This window comes from Pseudophryne corroboree, chromosome 11, assembly GCF_028390025.1.
Source record: "Pseudophryne corroboree isolate aPseCor3 chromosome 11, aPseCor3.hap2, whole genome shotgun sequence".
NCBI classification, from domain to species: Eukaryota; Metazoa; Chordata; class Amphibia; order Anura; family Myobatrachidae; genus Pseudophryne; species Pseudophryne corroboree.
The window spans coordinates 168,416,113-168,442,967 of NC_086454.1; the positions used below are offsets into that span (position 1 = coordinate 168,416,113).

At 30.0% G+C, this 26,855-nt stretch overlaps 14 non-coding genes across 14 annotated transcripts; all 14 read left to right on the forward strand.

Moving 5' to 3' along the window:
• The first annotated feature begins 1,801 nt into the window (after nt 1-1,801).
• Nucleotides 1,802-1,873, forward strand: TRNAQ-CUG (transfer RNA glutamine (anticodon CUG)). Its single transcript has one exon. It is a non-coding gene; the product is annotated as a tRNA-Gln (tRNA).
• Nucleotides 1,874-3,684: 1,811 nt separating this feature from the next.
• Nucleotides 3,685-3,756, forward strand: TRNAQ-CUG (transfer RNA glutamine (anticodon CUG)). The gene has a single exon. It is a non-coding gene; the product is annotated as a tRNA-Gln (tRNA).
• A 1,804-nt stretch (nt 3,757-5,560) lies between these two features.
• Nucleotides 5,561-5,632, forward strand: TRNAQ-CUG (transfer RNA glutamine (anticodon CUG)). The gene has a single exon. It is a non-coding gene; the product is annotated as a tRNA-Gln (tRNA).
• Nucleotides 5,633-7,436: 1,804 nt separating this feature from the next.
• TRNAQ-CUG (transfer RNA glutamine (anticodon CUG)) lies at nt 7,437-7,508 on the forward strand. Its single transcript has one exon. It is a non-coding gene; the product is annotated as a tRNA-Gln (tRNA).
• Nucleotides 7,509-9,284: 1,776 nt separating this feature from the next.
• On the forward strand, nt 9,285-9,356 carry TRNAQ-CUG (transfer RNA glutamine (anticodon CUG)). The gene has a single exon. It is a non-coding gene; the product is annotated as a tRNA-Gln (tRNA).
• Nucleotides 9,357-11,166: 1,810 nt separating this feature from the next.
• TRNAQ-CUG (transfer RNA glutamine (anticodon CUG)) lies at nt 11,167-11,238 on the forward strand. Its single transcript has one exon. It is a non-coding gene; the product is annotated as a tRNA-Gln (tRNA).
• A 1,810-nt stretch (nt 11,239-13,048) lies between these two features.
• Nucleotides 13,049-13,120, forward strand: TRNAQ-CUG (transfer RNA glutamine (anticodon CUG)). Its single transcript has one exon. It is a non-coding gene; the product is annotated as a tRNA-Gln (tRNA).
• Nucleotides 13,121-14,931: 1,811 nt separating this feature from the next.
• TRNAQ-CUG (transfer RNA glutamine (anticodon CUG)) lies at nt 14,932-15,003 on the forward strand. The gene has a single exon. It is a non-coding gene; the product is annotated as a tRNA-Gln (tRNA).
• Nucleotides 15,004-16,779: 1,776 nt separating this feature from the next.
• On the forward strand, nt 16,780-16,851 carry TRNAQ-CUG (transfer RNA glutamine (anticodon CUG)). Its single transcript has one exon. It is a non-coding gene; the product is annotated as a tRNA-Gln (tRNA).
• Nucleotides 16,852-18,663: 1,812 nt separating this feature from the next.
• TRNAQ-CUG (transfer RNA glutamine (anticodon CUG)) lies at nt 18,664-18,735 on the forward strand. The gene has a single exon. It is a non-coding gene; the product is annotated as a tRNA-Gln (tRNA).
• A 1,813-nt stretch (nt 18,736-20,548) lies between these two features.
• On the forward strand, nt 20,549-20,620 carry TRNAQ-CUG (transfer RNA glutamine (anticodon CUG)). The gene has a single exon. It is a non-coding gene; the product is annotated as a tRNA-Gln (tRNA).
• Nucleotides 20,621-22,434: 1,814 nt separating this feature from the next.
• On the forward strand, nt 22,435-22,506 carry TRNAQ-CUG (transfer RNA glutamine (anticodon CUG)). Its single transcript has one exon. It is a non-coding gene; the product is annotated as a tRNA-Gln (tRNA).
• Nucleotides 22,507-24,319: 1,813 nt separating this feature from the next.
• On the forward strand, nt 24,320-24,391 carry TRNAQ-CUG (transfer RNA glutamine (anticodon CUG)). Its single transcript has one exon. It is a non-coding gene; the product is annotated as a tRNA-Gln (tRNA).
• A 1,810-nt stretch (nt 24,392-26,201) lies between these two features.
• Nucleotides 26,202-26,273, forward strand: TRNAQ-CUG (transfer RNA glutamine (anticodon CUG)). Its single transcript has one exon. It is a non-coding gene; the product is annotated as a tRNA-Gln (tRNA).
• The last annotated feature ends 582 nt before the right edge of the window (nt 26,274-26,855 follow it).

Consider the following 26,855-nt stretch of genomic DNA (forward strand, 5'->3'; position numbering starts at 1 on the left):
TACCTTCAGTTTAAGTTCTTGATTGACAGAAAGTCTTCTTTTTCATACATATAATGATTTTTTTAAATCACTGATTTTTGTAAATATGTACAAAAAGCTAAAAAAGGTAGTTATAGAAATGTATGTAATTATATGAATTTTACTATATAACCCAAATAAGCGTTGATGTAAATGTATGTACAATAATTGCAATAAAATGTGTCTTCTAAGAATCTAACATTTTAGAAAAAAATGTTTAGCTCTCCCTCGTGAATGAGGTTTCTTGGTGTATTGGTAACCAGTCTGATCTTTGAATCCAGTGATCTGTATTTAAATCTTGGTAGGTCCTATTGGTTTTTTGTAAGAACCGTTCAGTTTATATTTCTCTGAGAGTATATTCTAATAAAAACTGTTTAAATGCTTCCTCATGAATGAGGTTTCCTGGTGTATTTGTAACCATTTTGGACTCTGAATCCATGATTTGTATTTACATCTTGGTATGGCCTATTGTTTTTTTGTAAGTATTATGCAGTTTATATCTCTGAGAAAGAAAATATCTATAAATTGCATTAATTAAGAATCATACACACTGAGAGACAGGTTTATCTGTAATATATTTCCAATAAAATGTAACCTCTAAGAATCTTACACTGTGAGAAACATTTTTACATGCCACCATATGAATAAGCTTTCATGGTGTACTGTTAACAATTCTGGACTCTGAAACTAATAATCTGTATACACAAATTGTTAAGGTCCTAATGGTTTTATTTGTAAATACAATGTAGTACATATCTCTTTAAATGAATATTTCTGTATCTTGTAGAGATTAAGATTTTACACTCTGAGAGAAAGTTTTATATGTGTTATTAGAAGGGAGATTCCATGGTGTTATGGTTAGCACTCTATACTCTGATTCCAGTAAATTGAGTTCAAATCTCGGTGGGACCAGGTGCATTTTAGTACCTTCAGTTTAAGTCCTTGACAAAAACTTTTCTTTTTTTATACATATAATAAATTTTTTAAATAACTTATTAATGTAAATATGTACTAAAATCTAAAAAAAAGGTAGTTATAGAAATGTTTGTAATTATATGAATTTTACTGTGTAATCCAAATAAGCATTGATGTTAATATATGTACAATAACGTCAATAAAATGTGTCTTCTAAGAATCTAACATTTTAGAAAAAAATGTTTAGATGTTCCCTAATGAATGTGGTTTCTTGGTGTATTGGTAACCACTCCACTCTGATCTTTGAATATAGTGATCTGTATTTAAATCTTGGTAGGTCCTATTGGTTTTTTGTAAGTACCATTCAGTTCATATCTCTCTGAGAGTACATTCTTATAAAAATATTTAGATGCTCCCTAATGGATGAGGTTTCATGGTGTATTGGTAAACATTTTGGACTCTGAATCCATGATCTATATTTACATCTTGGTAGGTTCTATTGGTTTTGTTGTAAGTACAATACAGTTAATATCTCTGAGAAAGAAAATATCTATAAATTGCATAAATTAAGAATCTTACACACTGAGAGACAGGTTTATCTGTCATTTAATTCCAATAAAATGTATCCACTAAGAATCTTATACTCTGACCAAAAATGTACATGCTACCATATGAATGAGGTTTCATTGTGTACTGTTAACAATTCTGGACTCTGAAACCTATAATCTGTATAAAAATTTGGTAGGTCCTAATGGCTTTTTTTGTAAATACAATGTTATACTTATCTCTCTGATTATTATTCCTGTAACTTGTAGAAAATAAGATCTCACACTCTAAGAGAAAGTTGTATATGTGGTATTAGAAGAGAGGTTCCATGGTGTAATGGTTAGCACTCTGGACTCTGAATCCAGCGATCCGAGTTCAAATCTCGGTGGGACCTGATGTGTTTTAGTACCTTCAGTTTAAGTTCTTGATTGACAGAAAGTCTTCTTTTTCATACATATAATGATTTTTTTAAATCACTGATTTTTGTAAATATTTACAAAAAGATAAAAAAGGTAGTTATAGAAATGTATGTAATTGTATGAATTTTACTATATAACCCAAATAAGCGTTGATGTAAATATATGTACAATAATTGCAATAAAATGTGTCTTCTAAGAATCTAACATTTTAGAAAAAAATGTTTAGCTCTCCCTCGTGAATGAGGTTTCTTGGTGTATTGGTAACCACTCTGATCTTTGAATCCAGTGATCTGTATTTAAATCTTGGTAGGTCCTATTGGTTTTTTGCAAGAACCGTTCAGTTTATATTTCTCTGAGAGTACATTCTAATAAAAACTGTTTAAATGCTTCCTCATGAATGAGGTTTCCTGGTGTATTTGTAACCATTTTGGACTCTGAATCCATGATTTGTATTTACATCTTGGTAGGGCCTATTGTTTTTTTGTAAGTATTATGCAGTTTACATCTCTGAGAAAGAAAATATCTATAAATTGCATTAATTAAGAATCATACACACTGAGAGACAGGTTTATCTGTAATATATTTCCAATAAAATGTAACCTCTAAGAATCTTACACTGTGAGAAAAATTTTTACATGCCACCATATGAATGAGCTTTCATGGTGTACTGTTAACAATTCTGGACTCTGAAACTAATAATCTGTATATACAAATTGGTAGGTCCTAATAGTTTTATTTGTAAATACAATGTAGTACATATCTCTCTGAATGAATATTTCTGTATCTTGTGGAAATTAAGATTTTACACATCTGAGAGAAAGTTTTATATGTGTTATTAGAAGGGAGATTCCATGGTGTTATGGTTAGCACTCTGTACTCTGAATCCAGTAAATTGAGTTCAAATTTCGGTGGGACCAGGTGCATTTTAGTACCTTCAGTTTAAGTCCTTGACAAAAACTTTTCTTTTTTATACATATAATACATTTTTTAAATAACTTATTATTGTAAATATGTACTAAAATCTAAAAAAAGGTAGTTAAAGAAATGTTTGTAATTATATGAATTTTACTGTGTAATCCAAATAAGCATTGATGTTAATATATGTACAATAACTTCAATAAAATGTGTCTTCTAAGAATCTAACATTTTAGAAAAAAATGTTTAGATGTTCCCTAATGAATGTGGTTTCTTGGTGTATTGGTAACCACTCCACTCTGATCTTTGAATATAGTGATCTGTATTTAAATCTTGGTAGGTCTTATTGGTTTTTTGTAAGTACCATTCAGTTCATATCTCTCTGAGAGTACATTCTTATAAAAATATTTAGATGCTCCCTAATGGATGAGGTTTCATGGTGTATTGGTAAACATTTTGGACTCTGAATCCATGATCTATATTTACATCTTGGTAGGTTATATTGGTTTTGTTGTAAGTACAATACAGTTAATATCTCTGAGAAAGAAAATATCTATAAATTGCATAAATTAAGAATCTTACACACTGAGAGACAGGTTTATCTATCATTTAATTCCAATAAAATGTATCCACTAAGAATCTTATACTCTGACCAAAAATGTACATGCTACCATATGAATGAGGTTTCATTGTGTACTGTTAACAATTCTGGACTCTGAAACCTATAATCTGTATAAAAATTTGGTAAGTCCTATTGGCTTTTTTTGTAAATACAATGTTATACTTATCTCTCTGATTATTATTCCTGTAACTTGTAGAAAATAAGATCTCACACTCTAAGAGAAAGTTGTATATGTGGTGTTAGAAGAGAGGTTGCATGGTGTAATGGTTAGCACTCTGGACTCTGAATCCAGCGATCCGAGTTCAAATCTCGGTGGGACCTGATGTGTACCTTCAGTTTAAGTTCTTGATTGACAGAAAGTCTTCTTTTTCATACATATAATGATTTTTTTAAATCACTGATTTTTGTAAATATTTACAAAAAGCTAAAAAAGGTAGTTATAGAAATGTATGTAATTGTATGAATTTTACTATATAACCCAAATAAGCGTTGATGTAAATATATGTACAATAATTGCAATAAAATGTGTCTTCTAAGAATCTAACATTTTAGAAAAAAATGTTTAGCTCTCCCTCGTGAATGAGGTTTCTTGGTGTATTGGTAACCATTCTGATCTTTGAATCCAGTGATCTGTATTTAAATCTTGGTAGGTCCTATTGGTTTTTTGCAAGAACCGTTCAGTTTATATTTCTCTGAGAGTACATTCTAAAAAAAACTGTTTAAATGCTTCCTCATGAATGAGGTTTCCTGGTGTATTTGTAACCATTTTGGACTCTGAATCCATGATTTGTATTTACATCTTGGTAGGTCCTATTGTTTTTTTGTAAGTATTATGCTGTTCATATCTCTGAGAAAGAAAATATCTATAAATTGCATAAACTAAGAATCATACACACTGAGAGACAGGTTTATCTGTAATATATTTCCAATAAAATGTAACCTCTAAGAATCTTACACTGTGAGAAATTTTTTTACATGCCACCATATGAATGAGCTTTCATGGTTTACTGTTAACAATTCTGGACTCTTAAACTAATAATCTGTATATACAAATTGGTAGGTCCTAATGGTTTTATTTGTAAATACAATGTAGTACATATCTCTCTGAATGAATATTTCTGTATCTTGTAGAAATTAAGATTTTACACTCTGAGAGAAAGTTTTATATGTGTTATTAGAAGGGAGATTCCATGGTGTTATGGTTAGCACTCTGTACTCTGAATCCAGTAAATTGAGTTAAAATTTCGGTGGGACCTGGTGCATTTTAGTACCTTCAGTTTAAGTCCTTGACAAAAACTTTTCTTTTTTATACATATAACAAATTTTTTAAATAACTTATTATTGTAAATATGTACTAAAATCTAAAAAAAGGTAGTTAAAGAAATGTTTGTAATTATATGAATTTTACTGTGTAATCCAAATAAGCATTGATGTTAATATATGTACAATAACTTCAATAAAATGTGTCTTCTAAGAATCTAACATTTTAGAAAAAAATGTTTCGATGTTCCCTAATGAATGTGGTTTCTTGGTGTATTGGTAACCACTCCACTCTGATCTTTGAATATAGTGATCTGTATTTAAATCTTGGTAGGTCCTATTGGTTTTTTGTAAGTACCATTCAGTTCATATCTCTCTGAGAGTACATTCTTATAAAAATATTTAGATGCTCCCTAATGGATGAGGTTTCATGGTGTATTGGTAAACATTTTGGACTCTGAATCCATGATCTATATTTACATCTTGGTAGGTTATATTGGTTTTGTTGTAAGTACAATACAGTTAATATCTCTGAGAAAGAAAATATCTATAAATTGCATAAATTAAGAATCTTACACACTGAGAGACAGGTTTATCTGTCATTTAATTCCAATAAAATGTATCCACTAAGAATCTTATACTCTGACCAAAAATGTACATGCTACCATATGAATGAGGTTTCATTGTGTACTGTTAACAATTCTGGACTCTGAAACCTATAATCTGTATAAAAATTTGGTAAGTCCTATTGGCTTTTTTTGTAAATACAATGTTATACTTATCTCTCTGATTATTATTCCTGTAACTTGTAGAAAATAAGATCTCACACTCTAAGAGAAAGTTGTATATATGGTGTTAGAAGAGAGGTTCCATGGTGTAATGGTTAGCACTCTGGACTCTGAATCTAGCGATCCGAGTTCAAATCTCGGTGGGACCTGATGTGTACCTTCAGTTTAAGTTCTTGATTGACAGAAAGTCTTCTTTTTCATACATATAATGATTTTTTTAAATCACTGATTTTTGTAAATATTTACAAAAAGCTAAAAAAGGTAGTTATAAAAATGTATGTAATTATATGAATTTTACTATATAACCCAAATAAGCGTCGATGTAAATATATGTACAATAATTGCAATAAAATGTGTCTTCTAAGAATCTAACATTTTAGAAAAAAATGTTTAGCTCTCCCTCGTGAATGAGGTTTCTTGGTGCATTGGTAACCACTCTGATCTTTGAATCCAGTGATCTGTATTTAAATCTTGGTAGGTCCTATTGGTTTTTTGTAAGAACCGTTCAGTTTATATTTCTCTGAGAGTACATTCTAATAAAAACTGTTTAAATGCTTCCTCATGAATGAGGTTTCCTGGTGTATTTGTAACCATTTTGGACTCTGAATCCATGATTTGTATTTACATCTTGGTAGGGCCTATTGTTTTTTTGTAAGTATTATGCAGTTTACATCTCTGAGAAAGAAAATATCTATAAATTGCATTAATTAAGAATCATACACACTGAGAGACAGGTTTATCTGTAATATATTTCCAATAAAATGTAACCTCTAAGAATCTTACACTGTGAGAAAAATTTTTACATGCCACCATATGAATGAGCTTTCATGGTGTACTGTTAACAATTCTGGACTCTGAAACTAATAATCTGTATATACAAATTGGTAGGTCCTAATAGTTTTATTTGTAAATACAATGTAGTACATATCTCTCTGAATGAATATTTCTGTATCTTGTGGAAATTAAGATTTTACACTCTGAGAGAAAGTTTTATATGTGTTATTAGAAGGGAGATTCCATGGTGTTATGGTTAGCACTCTGTACTCTGAATCCAGTAAATTGAGTTCAAATTTCGGTGGGACCAGGTGCATTTTAGTACCTTCAGTTTAAGTCCTTGACAAAAACTTTTCTTTTTTATACATATAATACATTTTTTAAATAACTTATTATTGTAAATATGTACTAAAATCTAAAAAAAGGTAGTTAAAGAAATGTTTGTAATTATATGAATTTTACTGTGTAATCCAAATAAGCATTGATGTTAATATATGTACAATAACTTCAATAAAATGTGTCTTCTAAGAATCTAACATTTTAGAAAAAAATGTTTAGATGTTCCCTAATGAATGTGGTTTCTTGGTGTATTGGTAACCACTCCACTCTGATCTTTGAATATAGTGATCTGTATTTAAATCTTGGTAGGTCCTATTGGTTTTTTGTAAGTACCATTCAGTTCATATCTCTCTGAGAATACATTCTTATAAAAATATTTAGATGCTCCCTAATGGATGAGGTTTCATGGTGTATAGGTAAACCTTTTGGACTCTGAATCCATGATCTATATTTACATCTTGGTAGGTTATATTGGTTTTGTTGTAAGTACAATACAGTTAATATCTCTGAGAAAGAAAATATCTATAAATTGCATAAATTAAGAATCTTACACACTGAGAGACAGGTTTATCTGTCATTTAATTCCAATAAAATGTATCCACTAAGAATCTTATACTCTGACCAAAAATGTACATGCTACCATATGAATGAGGTTTCATTGTGTACTGTTAACAATTCTGGACTCTGAAACCTATAATCTGTATAAAAATTTGGTAGGTCCTAATGGCTTTTTTTGAAAATACAATGTTATACTTATCTCTCTGATTATTATTCCTGTAACTTGTAGAAAATAAGATCTCACACTCTAAGAGAAAGTTGTATATGTGGTATTAGAAGAGAGGTTCCATGGTGTAATGGTTAGCACTCTGGACTCTGAATCCAGCGATCCGAGTTCAAATCTCGGTGGGACCTGATGTGTTTTAGTATCTTCAGTTTAAGTTCTTGATTGACAGAAAGTCTTCTTTTTCATACATATAATGATTTTTTTAAATCACTGATTTTTGTAAATATGTACAAAAAGCTAAAAAAGGTAGTTATAGAAATGTATGTAATTGTATGAATTTTACTATATAACCCAAATAAGCGTTGATGTAAATATATGTACAATAATTGCAATAAAATGTGTCTTCTAAGAATCTAACATTTTAGAAAAAAATGTTTATCTCTCCCTCGTGAATTAGGTTTCTTGGTGTATTGGTAGCCACTCTGATCTTTGAATCCAGTGATCTGTATTTAAATCTTGGTAGGTCCTATTGGTTTTTTGCAAGAACCGTTCAGTTTATATTTCTCTGAGAGTACATTCTAATAAAAACTGTTTAAATGCTTCCTCATGAATGAGGTTTCCTGGTGTATTTGTAACCATTTTGGACTCTGAATCCATGATTTGTATTTACATCTTGGTAGGGCCTATTGTTTTTTTGTAAGTATTATGCAGTTTACATCTCTGAGAAAGAAAATATCTATAAATTGCATTAATTAAGAATCATACACACTGAGAGACAGGTTTATCTGTAATATATTTCCAATAAAATGTAACCTCTAAGAATCTTACACTGTGAGAAATTTTTTTACATGCCACCATATGAATGAGCTTTCATGGTGTACTGTTAACAATTCTGGACTCTGAAACTAATAATCTGTATATACAAATTGGTAGGTCCTAATAGTTTTATTTGTAAATACAATGTAGTACATATCTCTCTGAATGAATATTTCTGTATCTTGTGGAAATTAAGATTTTACACATCTGAGAGAAAGTTTTATATGTGTTATTAGAAGGGAATCCAGTAAATTGAGTTCAAATTTCGGTGGGACCAGGTGCATTTTAGTACCTTCAGTTTAAGTCCTTGACAAAAACTTTTCTTTTTTATACATATAATACATTTTTTAAATAACTTATTATTGTAAATATGTACTAAAATCTAAAAAAAAGGTAGTTAAAGAAATGTTTGTAATTATATGAATTTTACTGTGTAATCCAAATAAGCATTGATGTTAATATATGTACAATAACTTCAATAAAATGTGTCTTCTAAGAATCTAACATTTTAGAAAAAAATGTTTAGATGTTCCCTAATGAATGTGGTTTCTTGGTGTATTGGTAACCACTCCACTCTGATCTTTGAATATAGTGATCTGTATTTAAATCTTGGTAGGTCCTATTGGTTTTTTGTAAGTACCATTCAGTTCATATCTCTCTGAGAGTACATTCTTATAAAAATATTTAGATGCTCCCTAATGGATGAGGTTTCATGGTGTATTGGTAAACATTTTGGACTCTGAATCCATGATCTATATTTACATCTTGGTAGGTTATATTGGTTTTGTTGTAAGTACAATACAGTTAATATCTCTGAGAAAGAAAATATCTATAAATTGCATAAATTAAGAATCTTACACACTGAGAGACAGGTTTATCTGTCATTTAATTCCAATAAAATGTATCCGCTATGAATCTTATACTCTGACCAAAAATGTACATGCTACCATATGAATGAGGTTTCATTGTGTACTGTTAACAATTCTGGACTCTGAAACCTATAATCTGTGTAAAAATTTGGTAGGTCCTAATGGCTTTTTTTTGTAAATACAATGTTATACTTATCTCTCTGATTATTATTCCTGTAACTTGTAGAAAATAAGATCTCACACTCCAAGAGAAAGTTGTATATGTGGTGTTAGAAGAGAGGTTCCATGGTGTAATGGTTAGCACTCTGGATTCTGAATCCAGCGATCCGAGTTCAAATCTCGGTGGGACCTGATGTGTTTTAGTACCTTCAGTTTAAGTTCTTGATTGACAGAAAGTCTTCTTTTTCATACATATAATGATTTTTTTAAATCACTGATTTTTGTAAATATGTACAAAAAGCTAAAAAAGGTAGTTATAGAAATGTATGTAATTATATGAATTTTACTATATAACCCAAATAAGCGTTGATGTAAATGTATGTACAATAATTGCAATAAAATGTGTCTTCTAAGAATCTAACATTTTAGAAAAAAATGTTTAGCTCTCCCTCGTGAATGAGGTTTCTTGGTGTATTGGTAACCAGTCTGATCTTTGAATCCAGTGATCTGTATTTAAATCTTGGTAGGTCCTATTGGTTTTTTGTAAGAACCGTTCAGTTTATATTTCTCTGAGAGTACATTCTAATAAAAACTGTTTAAATGCTTCCTCATGAATGAGGTTTCCTGGTGTATTTGTAACCATTTTGGACTCTGAATCCATGATTTGTATTTACATCTTGGTAGGTCCTATTGTTTTTTTGTAAGTATTATGCAGTTTATATCTCTGAGAAAGAACATATCTATAAATTGCATTAATTAAGAATCATACACACTGAGAGACAGGTTTATCTGTAATATATTTCCAATAAAATGTAACCTCTAAGAATCTTACACTGTGAGAAACATTTTTACATGCCACCATATGAATGAGCTTTCATGGTGTACTGTTAACAATTCTGGACTCTGAAACTAATAATCTGTATATACAAATTGGTAGGTCCTAATAGTTTTATTTGTGAATACAATGTAGTACATATCTCTCTGAATGAATATTTCTGTATCTTGTGGAAATTAAGATTTTACACTCTGAGAGAAAGTTTTATATGTGTTATTAGAAGGGAGTTTCCATGGTGTTATGGTTAGCACTCTGTACTCTGAATCCAGTAAATTGAGTTCAAATTTCGGTGGGACCAGGTGCATTTTAGTACCTTCAGTTTAAGTCCTTGACAAAAACTTTTCTTTTTTATACATATAATACATTTTTTAAATAACTTATTATTGTAAATATGTACTAAAATCTAAAAAAAGGTAATTAAAGAAATGTTTGTAATTATATGAATTTTACTGTGTAATCCAAATAAGCATTGATGTTAATATATGTACAATAACTTCAATAAAATGTGTCTTCTAAGAATCTATCATTTTAGAAAAAAGTGTTTAGATGTTCCCTAATGAATGTGGTTTCTTGGTGTATTGGTAACCACTCCACTCTGATCTTTGAATATAGTGATCTGTATTTAAATCTTGGTAGGTCCTATTGGTTTTTTGTAAGTACCATTCAGTTCATATCTCTCTGAGAGTACATTCTTATAAAAATATTTAGATGCTCCCTAATGGATGAGGTTTCATGGTGTATTGGTAAACATTTTGGACTCTGAATCCATGATCTATATTTACATCTTGGTAGGTTATATTGGTTTTGTTGTAAGTACAATACAGTTAATATCTCTGAGAAAGAAAATATCTATAAATTGCATAAATTAAGAATCTTACACACTGAGAGACAGGTTTATCTGTCATTTAATTCCAATAAAATGTATCCACTAAGAATCTTATACTCTGACCAAAAATGTACATGCTACCATATGAATGAGGTTTCATTGTGTACTGTTAACAATTCTGGACTCTGAAACCTATAATCTGTATAAAAATTTGGTAGGTCCTAATGGCTTTTTTTGTAAATACAATGTTATACTTATCTCTCTGATTATTATTCCTGTAACTTGTAGAAAATAAGATCTCACACTCTAAGAGAAAGTTGTATATGTGGTGTTAGAAGAGAGGTTCCATGGTGTAATGGTTAGCACTCTGGACTCTGAATCCAGCGATCCGAGTTCAAATCTCGGTGGGGCCTGATGTGTTTTAGTACCTTCAGTTTAAGTTCTTGATTGACAGAAATTCTTCTTTTTCATACATATAATGATTTTTTTAAATCACTGATTTTTGTAAATATTTACAAAAAGCTAAAAAAGGTAGTTATAGAAATGTATGTAATTATATGAATTTTACTATATAACCCAAATAAGCGTTGATGTAAATATATGTACAATAATTGCAATAAAATGTGTCTTCTAAGAATCTAACATTTTAGAAAAAAATGTTTAGCTCTCCCTCGTGAATGAGGTTTCTTGGTGTATTGGTAACCACTCTGATCTTTGAATCCAGTGATCTGTATTTAAATCTTGGTAGGTCCTATTGGTTTTTTGCAAGAACCGTTCAGTTTATATTTATCTGAGAGTACATTCTAATAAAAACTGTTTAAATGCTTCCTCATGAATGAGGTTTCCTGGTGTATTTGTAACCATTTTGGACTCTGAATCCATGATTTGTATTTACATCTTGGTAGGGCCTATTGTTTTTTTGTAAGTATTATGCAGTTTACATCTCTGAGAAAGAAAATATCTATAAATTGCATTAATTAAGAATCATACACACTGAGAGACAGGTTTATCTGTAATATATTTCCAATAAAATGTAACCTCTAAGAATCTTACACTGTGAGAAAAAAATTTACATGCCACCATATGAATGAGCTTTCATGGTGTACTGTTAACAATTCTGGACTCTGAAACTAATAATCTGTATATACAAATTGGTAGGTCCTAATAGTTTTATTTGTAAATACAATGTAGTACATATCTCTCTGAATGAATATTTCTGTATCTTGTGGAAATTAAGATTTTACACTCTGAGAGAAAGTTTTATATGTGTTATTAGAAGGGAGATTCCATGGTGTTATGGTTAGCACTCTGTACTCTGAATCCTGTAAATTGAGTTCAAATTTTGGTGGGACCAGGTGCATTTTAGTACCTTCAGTTTAAGTCCTTGACAAAAACTTTTCTTTTTTATACATATAACAAATTTTTTAAATAACTTATTATTGTAAATATGTACTAAAATCTAAAAAAAGGTAGTTAAAGAAATGTTTGTAATTATATGAATTTTACTGTGTAATCCAAATAAGCATTGATGTTAATATATGTACAATAACTTCAATAAAATGTGTCTTCTAAGAATCTAACATTTTAGAAAAAAATGTTTAGATGTTCCCTAATGAATGTGGTTTCTTGGTGTATTGGTAACCACTCCACTCTGATCTTTGAATATAGTGATCTGTATTTAAATCTTGGTAGGTCCTATTGGTTTTTTGTAAGTACCATTCAGTTCATATCTCTCTGAGAGTACATTCTTATAAAAATATTTAGATGCTCCCTAATGGATGAGGTTTCATGGTGTATTGGTAAACCTTTTGGACTCTTAATCCATGATCTATATTTACATCTTGGTAGGTTATATTGGTTTTGTTGTAAGTACAATACAGTTAATATCTCTGAGAAAGAAAATATCTATAAATTGCATAAATTAAGAATCTTACACACTGAGAGACAGGTTTATCTGTCATTTAATTCCAATAAAATGTATCCACTAAGAATCTTATACTCTGACCAAAAATGTACATGCTACCATATGAATGAGGTTTCATTGTGTACTGTTAACAATTCTGGACTCTGAAACCTATAATCTGTATAAAAATTTGGTAGGTCCTAATGGCTTTTTTTGTAAATACAATGTTATACTTATCTCTCTGATTATTATTCCTGTAACTTGTAGAAAATAAGATCTCACACTCTAAGAGAAAGTTGTATATGTGGTATTAGAAGAGAGGTTCCATGGTGTAATGGTTAGCACTCTGGTCTCTGAATCCAGCGATCCGAGTTCAAATCTCGGTGGGACCTGATGTATTTTAGTACCTTCAGTTTAAGTTCTTGATTGACAGAAAGTCTTCTTTTTCATACATATAATGATTTTTTTAAATCACTGATTTTTGTAAATATTTACAAAAAGCTAAAAAAGGTAGTTATAGAAATGTATGTAATTGTATGAATTTTACTATATAACCCAAATAAGCGTTGATGTAAATATATGTACAAAAATTGCAATAAAATGTGTCTTCTAAGAATCTAACATTTTAGAAAAAAATGTTTAGCTCTCCCTCGTGAATGAGGTTTCTTGGTGTATTGGTAACCACTCTGATCTTTGAATCCAGTGATCTGTATTTAAATCTTGGTAGGTCCTATTGGTTTTTTGCAAGAACCGTTCAGTTTATATTTCTCTGAGAGTACATTCTAATAAAAACTGTTTAAATGATTCCTCATGAATGAGGTTTCCTGGTGTATTTGTAACCATTTTGGACTCTGAATCCATGATTTGTATTTACATCTTGGTAGGGCCTTTTGTTTTTTTGTAAGTATTATGCAGTTTACATCTCTGAGAAAGAAAATATCTATAAATTGCATTAATTAAGAATCATACACACTGAGAGACAGGTTTATCTGTAATAAATTTCCAATAAAATGTAACCTCTAAGAATCTTACACTGTGAGAAAATTTTTTACATGCCACCATATGAATGAGCTTTCATGGTGTACTGTTAACAATTCTGGACTCTGAAACTAATAATCTGTATATACAAATTGGTAGGTCCTAATAGTTTTATTTGTAAATACAATGTAGTACATATCTCTCTGAATGAATATTTCTGTTTCTTGTGGAAATTAAGATTTTACACATCTGAGAGAAAGTTTTATATGTGTTATTAGAAGGGAGATTCCATGGTGTTATGGTTAGCACTCTGTACTCTGAATCCAGTAAATTGAGTTCAAATTTCGGTGGGACCAGGTGCATTTTAGTACCTTCAGTTTAAGTCCTTGACAAAAACTTTTCTTTTTTATACATATAATACATTTTTTAAATAACTTATTATTGTAAATATGTACTAAAATCTAAAAAAAGGTAGTTAAAGAAATGTTTGTAATTATATGAATTTTACTGTGTAATCCAAATAAGCATTGATGTTAATATATGTACAATAACTTCAATAAAATGTGTCTTCTAAGAATCTAACATTTTAGAAAAAAATGTTTAGATGTTCCCTAATGAATGTGGTTTTTTGGTGTATTGGTAACCACTCCACTCTGATCTTTGAATATAGTGATCTGTATTTAAATCTTGGTAGGTCCTATTGGTTTTTTGTAAGTACCATTCAGTTCATATCTCTCTGAGAGTACATTCTTATAAAAATATTTAGATGCTCCCTAATGGATGAGGTTTCATGGTGTATTGGTAAACCTTTTGGACTCTGAATCCATGATCTATATTTACATCTTGGTAGGTTATATTGGTTTTGTTGTAAGTACAATACAGTTAATATCTCTGAGAAAGAAAATATCTATAAATTGCATAAATTAAGAATCTTACACACTGAGAGACAGGTTTATCTGTCATTTAATTCCAATAAAATGTATCCACTAAGAATCTTATACTCTGACCAAAAATGTACATGCTACCATATGAATGAGGTTTCATTGTGTACTGTTAACAATTCTGGACTCTGAAACCTATAATCTGTATAAAAATTTGGTAGGTCCTAATGGCTTTTTTTGTAAATACAATGTTATACTTATCTCTCTGATTATTATTCCTGTAACTTGTAGAAAATAAGATCTCACACTCTAAGAGAAAGTTGTATATGTGGTATTAGAAGAGAGGTTCCATGGTGTAATGGTTAGCACTCTGGACTCTGAATCCAGCGATCCGAGTTCAAATCTCGGTGGGACCTGATGTGTTTTAGTACCTTCAGTTTAAGTTCTTGATTGACAGAAAGTCTTCTTTTTCATACATATAATGATTTTTTTAAATCACTGATTTTTGTAAATATTTACAAAAAGATAAAAAAGGTAGTTATAGAAATGTATGTAATTGTATGAATTTTACTATATAACCCAAATAAGCGTTGATGTAAATATATGTACAATAATTGCAATAAAATGTGTCTTCTAAGAATCTAACATTTTAGAAAAAAATGTTTAGCTCTCCCTCGTGAATGAGGTTTCTTGGTGTATTGGTAACCACTCTGATCTTTGAATCCAGTGATCTGTATTTAAATCTTGGTAGGTCCTATTGGTTTTTTGCAAGAACCGTTCAGTTTATATTTCTCTGAGAGTACATTCTAATAAAAACTGTTTAAATGCTTCCTCATGAATGAGGTTTCCTGGTGTATTTGTAACCATTTTGGACTCTGAATCCATGATTTGTATTTACATCTTGGTAGGGCCTATTGTTTTTTTGGAAGTATTATGCAGTTTACATCTCTGAGAAAGAAAATATCTATAAATTGCATTAATTAAGAATCATACACACTGAGAGACAGGTTTATCTGTAATATATTTCCAATAAAATGTAACCTCTAAGAATCTTACACTGTGAGAAAATTTTTTACATGCCACCATATGAATGAGCTTTCATGGTGTACTGTTAACAATTCTGGACTCTGAAACTAATAATCTGTATATACAAATTGGTAGGTCCTAATAGTTTTATTTGTAAATACAATGTAGTACATATCTCTCTGAATGAATATTTCTGTATCTTGTGGAAATTAAGATTTTACACATCTGAGAGAAAGTTTTATATGTGTTATTAGAAGGGAATCCAGTAAATTGAGTTCAAATTTCGGTGGGACCAGGTGCATTTTAGTACCTTCAGTTTAAGTCCTTGACAAAAACTTTTCTTTTTTATACATATAATACATTTTTTAAATTACTCATTATTGTAAATATGTACTAAAATCTAAAAAAAGGTAGTTAAAGAAATGTTTGTAATTATATGAATTTTACTGTGTAATCCAAATAAGCATTGATGTTAATATATGTACAATAACTTCAATAAAATGTGTCTTCTAAGAATCTAACATTTTAGAAAAAAATGTTTAGATGTTCCCTAATGAATGTGGTTTCTTGGTGTATTGGTAACCACTCCACTCTGATCTTTGAATATAGTGATCTGTATTTAAATCTTGGTAGGTCCTATTGGTTTTTTGTAAGTACCATTCAGTTCATATCTCTCTGAGAGTACATTCTTATAAAAAATATTTAGATGCTCCCTAATGGATGAGGTTTCATGGTGTATTGGTAAACATTTTGGACTCTGAATCCATGATCTATATTTACATCTTGGTAGGTTATATTGGTTTTGTTGTAAGTACAATACAGTTAATATCTCTGAGAAAGAAAATATCTATAAATTGCATAAATTAAGAATCTTACACACTGAGAGACAGGTTTATCTGTCATTTAATTCCAATAAAATGTATCCACTAAGAATCTTATACTCTTACCAAAAATGTACATGCTACCATATGAATGAGGTTTCATTGTGTACTGTTAACAATTCTGGACTCTGAAACCTATAATCTGTATAAAAATTTGGAAGGTCCTAATGGCTTTTTTTTGTAAATACAATGTTATACTTATCTCTCTGATTATTATTCCTGTAACTTGTAGAAAATAAGATCTCACACTCCAAGAGAAAGTTGTATATGTGGTGTTAGAAGAGAGGTTCCATGGTGTAATGGTTAGCACTCTGGATTCTGAATCCAGCGATCCGAGTTCAAATCTCGGTGGGACCTGATGTGTTTTAGTACCTTCAGTTTAAGTTCTTGATTGACAGAAAGTCTTCTTTTTCATACATATAATGATTTTTTTAAATCACTGATTTTTGTAAATATGTACAAAAATCTAAAAAAGGTAGTTATAGAAATGTATGTAATTGTATGAATTTTACTATATAACCCAAATAAGCGTTGATGTAAATATATGTACAATAATTGCAATAAAATGTGTCTTCTAAGAATCTAACATTTTAGAAAAAAATGTTTAGCTCTCCCTCGTGAATGAGGTTTCTTGGTGTATTGGTAACCACTCTGATCTTTGAATCCAGTGATCTGTATTTAAATCTTGGTAGGTCCTATTGGTTTTTTGCAAGAACCGTTCAGTTTATATTTCTCTGAGAGTACATTCTAATAAAAACTGTTTAAATGCTTCCTCATGAATGAGGTTTCCTGGTTTATTTGTAACCATTTTGGACTCTGAATCCATGATTTGTATTTACATCTTGGTAGGGCCTATTGTTTTTTTGTAAGTATTATGCAGTTTACATCTCTGAGAAAGAAAATATCTATAATTTCATTAATTAAGAATCATACACACTGAGAGACAGGTTTATCTGTAATATATTTCCAATAAAATGTAACCTCTAAGAATCTTACACTGTGAGAAAATTTTTTACATGCCACCATATGAATGAGCTTTCGTGGTGTACTGTTAACAATTCTGGACTCTGAAACTAATAATCTGTATATACAAATTGGTAGGTCCTAATAGATTTATTTGTAAATACAATGTAGTACATATCTCTCTGAATGAATATTTCTGTATCTTGTGGAAATTAAGATTTTACACATCTGAGAGAAAGTTTTATATGTGTTATTAGAAGGGAGATTCCATGGTGTTATGGTTAGCACTCTGTACTCTGAATCCAGTAAATTGAGTTCAAATTTCGGTGGGACCAGGTGCATTTTAGTACCTTCAGTTTAAGTCCTTGACAAAAACTTTTCTTTTTTATACATATAATACATTTTTTAAATAACTTATTATTGTAAATATGTACTAAAATCTAAAAAAAAGGTAGTTAAAGAAATGTTTGTAATTATATGAATTTTACTGTGTAATCCTAATAAGCATTGATGTTAATATATGTACAATAACTTCAATAAAATGTGTCTTCTAAGAATCTAACATTTTAGAAAAAAATGTTTAGATGTTCCCTAATGAATGTGGTTTCTTGGTGTATTGGTAACCACTCCACTCTGATCTTTGAATATAGTGATCTGTATTTAAATCTTGGTAGGTCCTATTGGTTTTTTGTAAGTACCATTCAGTTCATATCTCTCTGAGAGTACATTCTTATAAAAATATTTAGATGCTCCCTAATGGATGAGGTTTCATGGTGTATTGGTAAACATTTTGGACTCTGAATCCATGATCTATATTTACATCTTGGTAGGTTATATTGGTTTTGTTGTAAGTACAATACAGTTAATATCTCTGAGAAAGAAAATATCTATAAATTGCATAAATTAAGAATCTTACACACTGAGAGACAGGTTTATCTGTCATTTAATTCCAATAAAATGTATCCACTAAGAATCTTATACTCTGACCAAAAATGTACATGCTACCATATGAATGAGGTTTCATTGTGTACTGTTAACAATTCTGGACTCTGAAACCTATAATCTGTATAAAAATTTGGTAGGTCCTAATGGCTTTTTTTTGTAAATACAATGTTATACTTATCTCTCTGATTATTATTCCTGTAACTTGTAGAAAATAAGATCTCACACTCCAAGAGAAAGTTGTATATGTGGTGTTAGAAGAGAGGTTCCATGGTGTAATGGTTAGCACTCTGGATTCTGAATCCAGCGATCCGAGTACAAATCTCGGTGGGACCTGCTGTGTTTTAGTACCTTCAGTTTAAGTTCTTGATTGACAGAAAGTCTTCTTTTTCATACATATAATGATTTTTTTAAATCACTGATTTTTGTAAATATGTACAAAAAGCTAAAAAAGGTAGTTATAGAAATGTATGTAATTATATGAATTTTACTATATAACCCAAATAAGCGTTGATGTAAATATATGTACAATAATTGCAATAAAATGTGTCTTCTAAGAATCTAACATTTTAGAAAAAAATGTTTAGCTCTCCCTCGTGAATGAGGTTTCTTGGTGTATTGGTAACCAGTCTGATCTTTGAATCCAGTGATCTGTATTTAAATCTTGGTAGGTCCTATTGGTTTTTTGCAAGAACCGTTCAGTTTATATTTCTCTGAGAGTACATTCTAATAAAAACTGTTTAAATGCTTCCTCATGAATGAGGTTTCCTGGTTTATTTGTAACCATTTTGGACTCTGAATCCATGATTTGTATTTACATCTTGGTAGGGCCTATTGTTTTTTTGTAAGTATTATGCAGTTTACATCTCTGAGAAAGAAAATATCTATAAATTGCATTAATTAAGAATCATACACACTGAGAGACAGGTTTATCTGTAATATATTTCCAATAAAATGTAACCTCTAAGAATCTTACACTGTGAGAAATTTTTTTACATGCCACCATATGAATGAGCTTTCATGGTGTACTGTTAACAATTCTGGACTCTGAAACTAATAATCTGTATATACAAATTGGTAGGTCCTAATAGATTTATTTGTAAATACAATGTAGTACATATCTCTCTGAATGAATATTTCTGTATCTTGTGGAAATTAAGATTTTACACATCTGAGAGAAAGTTTTATATGTGTTATTAGAAGGGAGATTCCATGGTGTTATGGTTAGCACTCTGTACTCTGAATCCAGTAAATTGAGTTCAAATTTCGGTGGGACCAGGTGCATTTTAGTACCTCCAGTTTAAGTCCTTGACAAAAACTTTTCTTTTTTATACATATAATACATTTTTTAAATAACTTATTATTGTAAATATGTACTAAAATCTAAAAAAAAGGTAGTTAAAGAAATGTTTGTAATTATATGAATTTTACTGTGTAATCCTAATAAGCATTGATGTTAATATATGTACAATAACTTCAATAAAATGTGTCTTCTAAGAATCTAACATTTTAGAAAAAAATGTTTAGATGTTCCCTAATGAATGTGGTTTCTTGGTGTATTGGTAACCACTCCACTCTGATCTTTGAATATAGTGATCTGTATTTAAATCTTGGTAGGTCCTATTGGTTTTTTGTAAGTACCATTCAGTTCATATCTCTCTGAGAGTACATTCTTATAAAAATATTTAGATGCTCCCTAATGGATGAGGTTTCATGGTGTATTGGTAAACATTTTGGACTCTGAATCCATGATCTATATTTACATCTTGGTAGGTTATATTGGTTTTGTTGTAAGTACAATACAGTTAATATCTCTGAGAAAGAAAATATCTATAAATTGCATAAATTAAGAATCTTACACACTGAGAGACAGGTTTATCTGTCATTTAATTCCAATAAAATGTATCCACTAAGAATCTTATACTCTGACCAAAAATGTACATGCTACCATATGAATGAGGTTTCATTGTGTACTGTTAACAATTCTGGACTCTGAAACATATAATCTGTATAAAAATTTGGTAGGTCCTAATGGCTTTTTTTTGTAAATACAATGTTATACTTATCTCTCTGATTATTATTCCTGTAACTTGTAGAAAATAAGATCTCACACTCCAAGAGAAAGTTGTATATGTGGTGTTAGAAGAGAGGTTCCATGGTGTAATGGTTAGCACTCTGGATTCTGAATCCAGCGATCCGAGTACAAATCTCGGTGGGACCTGCTGTGTTTTAGTACCTTCAGTTTAAGTTCTTGATTGACAGAAAGTCTTCTTTTTCATACATATAATGATTTTTTTAAATCACTGATTTTTGTAAATATGTACAAAAAGCTAAAAAAGGTAGTTATAGAAATGTATGTAATTATATGAATTTTACTATATAACCCAAATAAGCGTTGATGTAAATATATGTACAATAATTGCAATAAAATGTGTCTTCTAAGAATCTAACATTTTAGAAAAAAATGTTTAGCTCTCCCTCGTGAATGAGGTTTCTTGGTGTATTGGTAACCAGTCTGATCTTTGAATCCAGTGATCTGTATTTAAATCTTGGTAGGTCCTATTGGTTTTTTGTAAGAACCGTTCAGTTTATATTTCTCTGAGAGTACATTCTAATTAAAACTGTTTAAATGCTTCCTCATGAATGAGGTTTTCTGGTGTATTTGTAACCATTTTGGACTCTGAATCCATGATTTGTATTTACATCTTGGTATGACCTATTGTTTTTTTGTAAGTATTATGCAGTTTATATCTCTGAGAAAGAAAATATCTATAAATTGCATTAATTAAGAATCATACACACTGAGAGACAGGTTTATCTGTAATGTATTTCCAATAAAATGTAACCTCTAAGAATCTTACACTGTGAGAAACATTTTTACATGCCACCATATGAATGAGCTTTCATGGTGTACTGTTAACAATTCTGGACTCTGAAACTAATAATCTGTATACACAAATTGTTAAGGTCCTAATGGTTTTATTTGTAAATACAATGTAGTACATATCTCTTTAAATGAATATTTCTGTATCTTGTAGAAATTAAGATCTTACACTCTGAGAGAAAGTTTTATATGTGTTATTAGAAGGGAGATTCCATGGTGTTATGGTTAGCACTCTATACTCTGAATCCAGTAAATTGAGTTCAAATCTCGGTGGGACCAGGTGCATTTTAGTACCTTCAGTTTAAGTCCTTGACAAAAACTTTTCTTTTTTATACATATAATACATTTTTTAAATAACTTATTATTGTAAATATGTACTAAAATCTAAAAAAAAAGGTAGTTAAAGAAATGTTTGTAATTATATGAATTTTACTGTGTAATCCAAATAAGCATTGATGTTAATATATGTACAATAACTTCAATAAAATGTGTCTCCTAAGAATCTAACATTTTAGAAAAAAATGTTTAGATGTTCCCTAATGAATGTGGTTTCTTGGTGTATTGGTAACCACTCCACTCTGATCTTTGAATATAGTGATCTGTATTTAAATCTTGGTAGGTCCTATTGGTTTTTTGTAAGTACCATTCAGTTCATATCTCTCTGAGAGTACATTCTTATAAAAATATTTAGATGCTCCCTAATGGATGAGGTTTCATGGTGTATTGGTAAACATTTTGGACTCTGAATCCATGATCTATATTTACATCTTGGTAGGTTATATTGGTTTTGTTGTAAGTACAATACAGTTAATATCTCTGAGAAAGAAAATATCTATAAATTGCATAAATTAAGAATCTTACACACTGAGAGACAGGTTTATCTGTCATTTAATTCCAATAAAATGTATCCACTAAGAATCTTATACTCTTACCAAAAATGTACATGCTACCATATGAATGAGGTTTCATTGTGTACTGTTAACAATTCTGGACTCTGAAACCTATAATCTGTATAAAAATTTGGTAGGTCCTAATGGCTTTTTTTTGTAAATACAATGTTATACTTATCTCTCTGATTATTATTCCTGTAACTTGTAGAAAATAAGATCTCACACTCCAAGAGAAAGTTGTATATGTGGTGTTAGAAGAGAGGTTCCATGGTGTAATGGTTAGCACTCTGGATTCTGAATCCAGCGATCCGAGTTCAAATCTCGGTGGGACCTGATGTGTTTTAGTACCTTCAGTTTAAGTTCTTGATTGACAGAAAGTCTTCTTTTTCATACATATAATGATTTTTTTAAATCACTGATTTTTGTAAATATGTACAAAAATCTAAAAAAGGTAGTTATAGAAATGTATGTAATTGTATGAATTTTACTATATAACCCAAATAAGCGTTGATGTAAATATATGTACAATAATTGCAATAAAATGTGTCTTCTAAGAATCTAACATTTTAGAAAAAAATGTTTAGCTCTCCCTCGTGAATGAGGTTTCTTGGTGTATTGGTAACCAGTCTGATCTTTGAATCCAGTGATCTGTATTTAAATCTTGGTAGGTCCTATTGGTTTTTTGTAAGAACCGTTCAGTTTATATTTCTCTGAGAGTATATTCTAATAAAAACTGTTTAAATGCTTCCTCATGAATGAGGTTTCCTGGTGTATTTGTAACCATTTTGGACTCTGAATCCATGATTTGTATTTACATCTTGGTATGGCCTATTGTTTTTTTGTAAGTATTATGCAGTTTATATCTCTGAGAAAGAAAATATCTATAAATTGCATTAATTAAGAATCATACACACTGAGAGACAGGTTTATCTGTAATATATTTCCAATAAAATGTAACCTCTAAGAATCTTACACTGTGAGAAACATTTTTACATGCCACCATATGAATAAGCTTTCATGGTGTACTGTTAACAATTCTGGACTCTGAAACTAATAATCTGTATACACAAATTGTTAAGGTCCTAATGGTTTTATTTGTAAATACAATGTAGTACATATCTCTTTAAATGAATATTTCTGTATCTTGTAGAGATTAAGATTTTACACTCTGAGAGAAAGTTTTATATGTGTTATTAGAAGGGAGATTCCATGGTGTTATGGTTAGCACTCTATACTCTGATTCCAGTAAATTGAGTTCAAATCTCGGTGGGACCAGGTGCATTTTAGTACCTTCAGTTTAAGTCCTTGACAAAAACTTTTCTTTTTTTATACATATAATAAATTTTTTAAATAACTTATTAATGTAAATATGTACTAAAATCTAAAAAAAAGGTAGTTATAGAAATGTTTGTAATTATATGAATTTTACTGTGTAATCCAAATAAGCATTGATGTTAATATATGTACAATAACGTCAATAAAATGTGTCTTCTAAGAATCTAACATTTTAGAAAAAAATGTTTAGATGTTCCCTAATGAATGTGGTTTCTTGGTGTATTGGTAACCACTCCACTCTGATCTTTGAATATAGTAATCTGTATTTAAATCTTGGTAGGTCTTATTGGTTTTTTGAAAGTACCATTCAGTTCATATCTCTCTGAGAGTACATTCTTATAAAAATATTTAGATGCTCCCTAATGGATGAGGTTTCATGGTGTATTGGTAAACATTTTGGACTCTGAATCCATGATCTATATTTACATCTTGGTAGGTTCTATTGGTTTTGTTGTAAGTACAATACAGTTAATATCTCTGAGAAAGAAAATATCTATAAATTGCATAAATTAAGAATCTTACACACTGAGAGACAGGTTTATCTGTCATTTAATTCCAATAAAATGTATCCACTAAGAATCTTATACTCTGACCAAAAATGTACATGCTACCATATGAATGAGGTTTCATTGTGTACTGTTAACAATTCTGGACTCTGAAACCTATAATCTGTATAAAAATTTGGTAGGTCCTAATGGCTTTTTTTGTAAATACAATGTTATACTTATCTCTCTGATTATTATTCCTGTAACTTGTAGAAAATAAGATCTCACACTCTAAGAGAAAGTTGTATATGTGGTATTAGAAGAGAGGTTCCATGGTGTAATGGTTAGCACTCTGGACTCTGAATCCAGCGATCCGAGTTCAAATCTCGGTGGGACCTGATGTGTTTTAGTACCTTCAGTTTAAGTTCTTGATTGACAGAAAGTCTTCTTTTTCATACATATAATGATTTTTTTAAATCACTGATTTTTGTAAATATTTACAAAAAGATAAAAAAGGTAGTTATAGAAATGTATGTAATTGTATGAATTTTACTATATAACCCAAATAAGCGTTGATGTAAATATATGTACAATAATTGCAATAAAATGTGTCTTCTAAGAATCTAACATTTTAGAAAAAAATGTTTAGCTCTCCCTCGTGAATGAGGTTTCTTGGTGTATTGGTAACCATTCTGATCTTTGAATCCAGTGATCTGTATTTAAATCTTGGTAGGTCCTATTGGTTTTTTGCAAGAACCGTTCAGTTTATATTTCTCTGAGAGTACATTCTAATAAAAACTGTTTAAATGCTTCCTCATGAATGAGGTTTCCTGGTGTATTTGTAACCATTTTGGACTCTGAATCCATGATTTGTATTTACATCTTGGTAGGTCCTATTGTTTTTTTGTAAGTATTATGCTGTTCATATCTCTGAGAAAGAAAATATCTATAAATTGCATAAACTAAGAATCATACACACTGAGAGACAGGTTTATCTGTAATATATTTCCAATAAAATGTAACCTCTAAGAATCTTACACTGTGAGAAATTTTTTTACATGCCACCATATGAATGAGCTTTCATGGTTTACTGTTAACAATTCTGGACTCTTAAACTAATAATCTGTATATACAAATTGGTAGGTCCTAATGGTTTTATTTGTAAATACAATGTAGTACATATCTCTCTGAATGAATATTTCTGTATCTTGTAGAAATTAAGATTTTACACTCTGAGAGAAAGTTTTATATGTGTTATTAGAAGGGAGATTCCATGGTGTTATGGTTAGCACTCTGTACTCTGAATCCAGTAAATTGAGTTAAAATTTCGGTGGGACCTGGTGCATTTTAGTACCTTCAGTTTAAGTCCTTGACAAAAACTTTTCTTTTTTATACATATAACAAATTTTTTAAATAACTTATTATTGTAAATATGTACTAAAATCTAAAAAAAGGTAGTTAAAGAAATGTTTGTAATTATATGAATTTTACTGTGTAATCCAAATAAGCATTGATGTTAATATATGTACAATAACTTCAATAAAATGTGTCTTCTAAGAATCTAACATTTTAGAAAAAAATGTTTCGATGTTCCCTAATGAATGTGGTTTCTTGGTGTATTGGTAACCACTCCACTCTGATCTTTGAATATAGTGATCTGTATTTAAATCTTGGTAGGTCCTATTGGTTTTTTGTAAGTACCATTCAGTTCATATCTCTCTGAGAGTACATTCTTATAAAAATATTTAGATGCTCCCTAATGGATGAGGTTTCATGGTGTATTGGTAAACATTTTGGACTCTGAATCCATGATCTATATTTACATCTTGGTAGGTTATATTGGTTTTGTTGTAAGTACAATACAGTTAATATCTCTGAGAAAGAAAATATCTATAAATTGCATAAATTAAGAATCTTACACACTGAGAGACAGGTTTATCTGTCATTTAATTCCAATAAAATGTATCCACTAAGAATCTTATACTCTGACCAAAAATGTACATGCTACCATATGAATGAGGTTTCATTGTGTACTGTTAACAATTCTGGACTCTGAAACCTATAATCTGTATAAAAATTTGGTAAGTCCTATTGGCTTTTTTTGTAAATACAATGTTATACTTATCTCTCTGATTATTATTCCTGTAACTTGTAGAAAATAAGATCTCACACTCTAAGAGAAAGTTGTATATATGGTGTTAGAAGAGAGGTTCCATGGTGTAATGGTTAGCACTCTGGACTCTGAATCTAGCGATCCGAGTTCAAATCTCGGTGGGACCTGATGTGTACCTTCAGTTTAAGTTCTTGATTGACAGAAAGTCTTCTTTTTCATACATATAATGATTTTTTTAAATCACTGATTTTTGTAAATATTTACAAAAAGCTAAAAAAGGTAGTTATAAAAATGTATGTAATTATATGAATTTTACTATATAACCCAAATAAGCGTCGATGTAAATATATGTACAATAATTGCAATAAAATGTGTCTTCTAAGAATCTAACATTTTAGAAAAAAATGTTTAGCTCTCCCTCGTGAATGAGGTTTCTTGGTGCATTGGTAACCACTCTGATCTTTGAATCCAGTGATCTGTATTTAAATCTTGGTAGGTCCTATTGGTTTTTTGTAAGAACCGTTCAGTTTATATTTCTCTGAGAGTACATTCTAATAAAAACTGTTTAAATGCTTCCTCATGAATGAGGTTTCCTGGTGTATTTGTAACCATTTTGGACTCTGAATCCATGATTTGTATTTACATCTTGGTAGGGCCTATTGTTTTTTTGTAAGTATTATGCAGTTTACATCTCTGAGAAAGAAAATATCTATAAATTGCATTAATTAAGAATCATACACACTGAGAGA